This window comes from Hordeum vulgare, chromosome 1H (genome assembly GCF_904849725.1).
Source record: "Hordeum vulgare subsp. vulgare chromosome 1H, MorexV3_pseudomolecules_assembly, whole genome shotgun sequence".
Lineage (NCBI taxonomy): Eukaryota > Viridiplantae > Streptophyta > Magnoliopsida > Poales > Poaceae > Hordeum > Hordeum vulgare.
Genome location: NC_058518.1, coordinates 254329276 through 254337505, shown reverse-complemented (window position 1 = coordinate 254337505; position 8230 = coordinate 254329276).

The following is an 8230-nucleotide window of genomic DNA, read 5'->3' as shown; positions in this document are numbered from 1 at the left end:
AACGTAAATAGATAGGCCCTTCGCAGAGGGAAGCATTGATTTGCAGAGGTGCCAGAGCTCAAGCTTTTTAAAACAGAGATAAATAATTTTGGGTGGCATGCTTTCATTGTCAACGCGATGACCAACAGTTTTCACCATCTTCCATGCTACACATATTATAGGCGGTTCCCAAACAGAATAGTAAAGTTTTGACTCCCCCACTACCGATCAATCACACTCCACGACTAGCCAAATCCTCGGGTGCCGTCCATACCAACAACAATCCAAGGGGAGTTTTGTTTGCAATTATATTTTTGATTTGATTTGAGCATGGAATTGGGCATTCCAATTACCAGCCCCTTTCTCGTGAGTGATAGTGAATAAACACGTATCGAGGATAACACGCCTAGCATGGAAGATACTGACCGGCCCTTGTCACCACATGAGCGGTTTGGGCGTACAAAATAGATTATTGTTTGAAGATTTAGAGAGTGGCACATTCAAATTTACTTGGAACGGCAGGTAGATACCGCATATAGGTAGGTATGGTGGACTCATATGGAACAACTTTGGGTTTATGGAAGTGGATGCACAAGAAGTATTCCCGCTTAGTACAAGTGAAGGCTAGCAAAAGACTGGGAAGCGACCAACAAGAGAGCGACAACAATCATCAATATGCATTGAAATTAACCAATGTTGAGTGCAAGCATGAGTAGGATATAAATCACCATAAACATGAATATCGTAGAGGCTATGTTGATTTTGTTTCAACTGCATGCGTGAACATGTGCCAAGTCAAGCCACTTGAATCATTCAAAGGAGGATACCATCCTATCATACTACATCATAATCATCTTAAAATTCATGTTGGCATCCAAGACAAACCATTATAAGCTCCTAGCTAATTAAGCATGGCATCAGAAACTATGATCTCTAAGTTGTCATTGCAAACATGTTTCTCTCATAACAATGCTGAATTAGGAACCATGAGCTAGTCATATTTACAAAAAAAGAATTGGTCGAGTTCATACCAGCTTTTCCAGGCTCCGTCACTACATCATATATCGTCATTATTGCCTTTCACTTGCACGACCGAATGATGTGAATAATAATAAGAGTGTTCGTGCATTGGACTAAGCTAGAATCTGCAAGCAAATTCAGAGTAGAAGACAAAGTAATATGACTCTTTGACGAATAAACAATAATGCATATGAGAGCCACTAATCATTTTAATCATGGTTTTCCACCTCGACCCAAAGAAAAAGAAAACTATTTACACGGGAAAGCTCCCAACAAGCAAAAGAAGAACGGGAAATCTTTTTGGGTTTTCTTTTAATTTACCACTAAGCATGCTGGAAAGTAAACTTACAACTAATTTTTTTTGGTTTCTCATTTTTAAACAAACACACGATAAGAATGAAAGAAAAAGAAATAAACTAGCATGGATGATACAATGGAAGAGTGTGAACACCGACTATCAAAGTGAATGTGTGAGCATGAATATAAAGTCAGTGAGAGACACGTAGTCCCCCCAGCTTAGGCTTTTGGCCTAAGTTGGTCTAGTTCCATGGCTGGTCCGGGCGATATCCAAAATCATAATGGGGGTTGTACTGGGATGCGGCACCTACCGCCTGAATAGCTGCCTCACGGAGGCGAGCAGCCTTCACCTCCCTCTTGAATACCATCTTGGTCATTATATAAACTCCTTGAACCCAAGAGATGGACTTCAAGAAGTGCCTATGGACAAATCCTATAAATATAAATTAAGGCAACCATTAGTCCATAGGAATTGTCATCAATTACCAAAACCACATATGGAGATATATGCTCTAACACCCTTGTCTTGTATTATGAAGCTTGTATGTTTTATTTGTGTCTAGAGTTGTGTTCTGATATCTTCCCGTGAGTCCTTGAGCTTGGTCTTACGCATTTGCGTGTATGGTTAGCGTACGATCAAATCGAGGGCGTCACAAGTTGGTATCAGAGCCGACTGCCTGTAGGTAGCCCCCTTTCCAACTCCTTGGCCGAAGTTGAGTCTAGTACTTGAAAAACTTACTAAGTTTGATGCTATGGCTTACAGGCCCACATCTCAAGCGGGTGGTATTAGTATCTTTTACTCCTTTTATATAGTCTCGGTTCTACTCTCTTTTCTCTTTTGGATTAAATATTTTGCTAACTCTAACTCTAGGTTCTCGTAACTAATTTCCTTCCTGAGAGCCTCTCAGCCCAGATGATGAATCGATTCATCAGAAGAATACGAAGATACTCTCCAATGTTCTCTCGAGAACTTGTGCTCATCGCTTTTGCGATTCCCTTCCCGTGTCAACTCCTATGGACAACTACATATAATGTCGATCATATTTTTCTTTCTAGTTGCTCTTGTTATACAAGGTACACCAAATTATCTTATCAGGGATTCGTTTGTCCTTGGTTGTTCATGTCTTTCACAAATTCCTTCGAATTACTATTCGATCTTTCGAAATCCTCACTATTCTGTTATTCACGACCTTTCTCACTTGCTTGTGTTATGGTTAAATCCATATGTCTAACAACATTCATATAAATCCTTTGTGGTTTTCCTCTGATCTTGTTGATTCAACCTTTGTGTGATTACACACAATCATCAGTTGATTCTTATAAATTATCTGTCTGGCTGAGCCGCCCTTCCAAACACGAGCTGGTTCTCGGCAAATCAACTTTGATTGATGGCCCATCTAATTCTAATCAGCTTATTCATCCTTCATCAGAGCATCTGTTTTTGTTACACCAACCTGGTAATCATAATTCATTTGGTAATTAAGTATCGATATTTTTCAGATGTTCTATAGTCCGATGCCTTGCATTCTACCTCCCTGTGATTGAGTATCGATACTCACATGAGGTCCTTTGTGGACCGTCAGACCCATTGCCGGGATATTATCCGACAACATCCTTTACATTCAAAACTTCTTGTGGTATTTTCCCCCTGATACAAGATGCCATTGGTAAATCGTGTCTTCTCCCTGTGATAAGTTGTATCCTTTAACCTTGTCAGGCATTCTCTTCAAGCATGTGTTAATTACTCTTGGAGCTTGTGGTATATGTTCCTAGTATACCCCGATGGGTTGAACCTATGCCTTTCTAAATCAAGATGACCCGAAGAGTTGCACGAGTCTTACTCTTCTGGTGTTTTGCCGAATATTCTTTCAAAGCGACAACCACATCAAAGGTGAGGAGTAAATGGCAGGTGATGCATTGATGAAGTGGGAGTCGACCTTGAACTTTCTGTTCATGCACATGGAAACAACGTTGATCCTATCATAGAAACTTCTCGTATCAATAATCATTAATTCTATGATTTAATCTTGTATATGTGATTTGGTACTTTGCAACCGTGGTTCCGACCATGATTTTTCTTCTTTGGTCCCATATGTAGATAAGTTAAAGTGCTTGTCTTCCACAGATCAATACATTAGTCTAACCTCTACTCTGATCTATCTCTGAGTACTATCCCTGGTATCTCCAAAATATCATGGAGCTATATAACTTCTTATGAGCTCCTCATCAACTATGACATTTCACTGATTCCAGTTTTCCTCGTGTTTTGAGTTGTTGAACACTCAAGGACGCCGATGACTGAATCACGTACGCTTTGCGATTTCACAACTCTTAATAATCTTCTTTGCTTATGAGTTGTACTCAATCATGTCTTTCCAAGCTGTTAGGCTTCATCATCATCGTCATGCTAGAGCTTGACCATACTATCTGTGTCTTTCATCCCTGGAACACATTTCCAATTGTGTGTTAAGCTTACATCAAGATTTCAACATCATGTTAGGTTGTCTTGAAAGGCAATTTCGAATTTGAGCTAGCAATCATATCTGTGTTTCCGACACCCTTTTGCTTCACCATTCCTTTGCTTGATGTCCTCGCTGAACGATTACATCTTAATATAACTTCTCCACAAATATGACGTGATCATCATCAGCATTCTGATCTCTTCCAGGATATCAATCGAATTCTTGATGAGAAATACCCTATTTGCCCCTCGATGATTTGTGTTATCATCGACAACCTTATTGCCTTACCTCCCACACAAACTTGTTCATGTTTTGTGTTGTCCCTTGAGTTCCTTGTTATCTAGCTTATGTTATTTTCTACCTTGGATTATTAGCATCTTTTATGTCAAGAATGTTGTGAGCATTGTTGCACCTCTTAAGGATTCTTGATATAGTGATACTTTTGACCAACACCATTCATTTCCTTGTCCCCGTGTTCTTTCTAACCAGAATACCGACAAGTGAACTCGGGTGTGTGATTCCAATACTTCTGACAACCCTATAGTTTTGAAGTTAATGACCGATAGTTTCATTCTTGGTGTGTTGGTTGTCGACTCACCATTCTAGCATTGGTCGTGCTACTCATTCCGTATTTCCGAGTGCACCCTTCGACCAATGTTTAACTGTTGTTGTTCCCTCGAGCATACGTCATTATATGATTTAAGTTGACAAATTGTATCTCCTTGTCCTTATAATTTTGGAAATTCATCCCTATCAAAATCTTGAGGGATTGTTGCTGAGCCCATCGGCCACACCCTCAAGTTCTCCATGGTTCGTGATGAAGCTTTTGAAAGCACTATCTTTGTGCCTAGCTCATGAAGAATATATTTGATAAGAAGAAGTGTTTTCCCAAGGTTCATGTGCATTCTTTCCGCTGTGAATATGAGGAAGTGTTGTTTCGCTTCCCCTGGAATCATTCCAAATCATTCACGCATGTGTGAAGTGTTATATGTTTTGAAGATTTGCTATATTCACTTCATATAATTTTTCTTAGCACCCCAAGCCATTGGCCGTTTTGATCAAGGAAATTAAGTTCCATCATAAGAGCTAATCGAGGCTTGCACAAGGGCCTTGATATCCTCGATGATGGTTCTCAAATCATAACTCGGTTGCATTGTGTTGGAAAAAATCCATGTGGGCACTAATGTCTTGGCATTGTGTTCACGTGTCTTACAATCCAACTCATGATTCAATGCTTGCTTCTGTAGTTCATATCCCGAGAATCTTGCATCATCATCTCGTCTATTTTTGGTGGTCCCCTTTTCTTCTCAGGCATCCTGAGCCTGAGGTATCGTGACACCAATCAGATCTAAATCTTGGGCAGATATGATGGTTGGAACATTTCCCAATAATTATAACTTTGGTCTTTATGTGACCCGGTACAGTGATGTCTTGTCTAGCACACCTAGCCGAAGGACCTATTGTTATATTATCCTCCTTGGTAAGGTTAACCATTCTTCCATAGGGAAATCGTATGACTTAGTTTTATAAGTTGTTCCTCATGAATCCTTTGTGTATCCATGGTCCGACCTTTACTTGATGACCATGTCGATGCTACCCCGAAGCACGAATGTGGTACTTCAAATTTCAACAGGAACATTGGAACCGTCATGCTAAACTGTTCTTGATCAAGTATCCAAACAATTTTGTATGGGTTAACATCATGATTCTCCTTGCCCCTTCATCTAAATGGTTATGTACTTGATGCCCTATCAGGTATACCATGCCCTGTATGCCTTGGGAAAGGAATACTCTAATACTTTCGTGTGAACACATTTTATTTTCCGAGTGGTCTGTTTAACCTTTCTTGTATTCTAGTTATCCGAGCAGTGGTAATTCCTTGCTTAGGTAAAAATCTCGGTAAACAACTCTGTCAATAAAACTGTGTTACTATTATGGACAACATTCCGGTAACCGCCGATGGACGAGAACTATGCCTATTGGTCCGCCTCGTTTCAGCGAGCAGGAAAATGGTTCTATTCGTCCCCCGCCCTTGGTACTGGTGTTGTTGCCAACATAACTGACAGGTTATCTTCTCACATGTCTTGCTACCAATACCGTACAAGATGTCACCCCTCTGCCTACTCTTGGCCCTCATGGTGGACCCATAACCCAAAGTTCCACACGATCGAAACCTGCTCTCCTGGACATCCTTGAGTCCAAAGTATCCTTTACATTTGGCTTCGTATGAAATTCTAGAGCCCCGTCCAATGGAACGATCACTCTTTGGTCCGGATATTATCCAACCTGCCGAAGATCAAGTCCGCATTATTCATGATAATCTGAAGGCTGCTCAGTCTCGTCAGAAGAGTCAGTATGACCGTCATCACCAAGATATGGTCTATCAACCTGGCGAGAATGCTTATCTTTGTGTCACACCAATGAGAGGTGCACACCGTTTTGGGATCAAGGGAAAGTTAGCTCCTCGCTATATTGGTCCTTTCGCTGTTCTCGAAGACGTGGAAAAGTAGCTTATGAATTGGAACTGCCAGCGAACCTTTCTCAGGTTCACGATGTCTTCCATGTGTCTCAGCTCCGTCGCTTCTTCAAGTATCCTATTCGAGCAGTGGACCATGATATGCTTGAGCTGCAACAAGACCTCTCTTATAAAGAACATCCGATCCGCATTCTCGATCAGGCTGAACGTCAGACTCATCGCAAAGTCACCAAGTTCCTTAAAGCGCAGTGGTCAAATCATTCTGAAGATGAAGCCACTTGGGAACCCGAGGATCATCTTCGTGATGAATACCCCGAGCTCTTTCCTTCTACCTCTTAATTCTCGGGATGAGAATTCTTGTTAGTAGGGGATAGTTGTGGCATCCCCGGATTTGTGCTACAGTAACCTCCATAATCAAGCGACAGTAATCCCACGCTAATGATGCCTTGTCATTGCCTTCACTATTGCTAATCCCATTTTGGTTCAAATCATGATGAAATTCAAAATTTAATTTAAATGAAAATAAAAGTTTTCAAATGTCAAAACAAGAAGGTTTGGTGTGTGTCGAATATTGCATAGATAATTGTCTTTTAGGAATCATTATTTTTGAAGGTATTTAAGTTCGCTAAAAAAAATAAAACTAAAAATGTAAATGAAATAAAGATAAAACAAAAAAGAGAAAAAAAGAAAAGAAAAAGTCCCCCGGCCCAACTAGGCCAACCAGCCTAGCCGGCCACCCCAGCCCGTCTCCACCCGGGGGGTATTTAACCCCCCAAACCCTAGCCTCACTCACCCCACGCCCCACCCCCTCCCAGCCGCCAGCCACACCCACCACGAGGGGCTGGATCCCCTCGTTCCCTCCCCCATCACACCGACCAGAACCCACCCCACGAGCCTACTACCAGCGCTCCCGTCACTGCCCTCGTTCCTCACTCCCCCAGCTCCTCCCACCGATCCACCAGCCCCACGAGCGAGCACTCCCCTTACTCCCCTCTCATTCACGAACCCCCACCGAGCCCCTCGTTCCATCCCCACCTCGCCCGCCTCTCCTCCCACTCGATCCAGGAGGGATCGAGCAGGGAGCTCCACCGCAGTCCCCCTGCCGCTCCCGTCGGCCGGCGCCCCTAGCGCGTCGCCGGCAAGCGCCGCCCCTAGCGCGCCGACGGCAACCGCCGCACCACCGCCGGCACCGCCGCACCCCGCCGGTGCCTCTTCTCCCTCTCCGGACCTCCTCCTGGCCGAGCCCCTCCTCCGGCCACCTCTCCTCCGGTAGAGCTCCTCCTCCGGCGCCTCCCCACCGGATCTGCCCTACCGTCGCTGGTTCCCCTTCACTGCACCGCCAGACCTCCTCAACCTCCTCCTCATCGTCTCCCCCGAGCCTCGCCGCCGCTCTCCCCGACAACGCAAGTGAGCCCCGGGCTCCTCCCTCCCCATCCGCTCCCCCTTCGCAGCTCCAACCACCGCGTCCCTGGCCCTCCCTGTTTGTCCGGACCACCAAGGCCTCGCCCCTGCATCGTTTCCCTCCTGCTAGTCTGGAGGAGGAGGGGGATAACCCCTGTGATTAGTGTATTGTGTATGTAAAAGAAAAAATAGAAAAAGGGATATATGTATGTATGTATGCATGTGTATATAGATATGTATGAGTGAAGATATAGGTATGTGCAAAATTGTACATGTGTATATGAATCTGTGTGTGTATGTGAGTAAAAGTAGTGTGTGCAGAATGTGTGTGCGTTTAGTGAATGTGGTACTCGTTGTCCCAATGACATGTGATAACCCACAAGTATAGGGGATCGCAATAGTTTTTGAGGGTAGAGTATTCAACCCAAATTTATTGATTCGACACAAGGGGAGCCAAAGAATACTCTCGAGTATTAGCAGTTGAGTTGTCAATTCAACCACACCTGAAATACTTAGTATCTGCTGCAAAGTTTTAGTAGCAAAGTAGTATGATAGTAACGGTAGCGGCGGTAACAGTAGCAGTAGTAATTTGTAT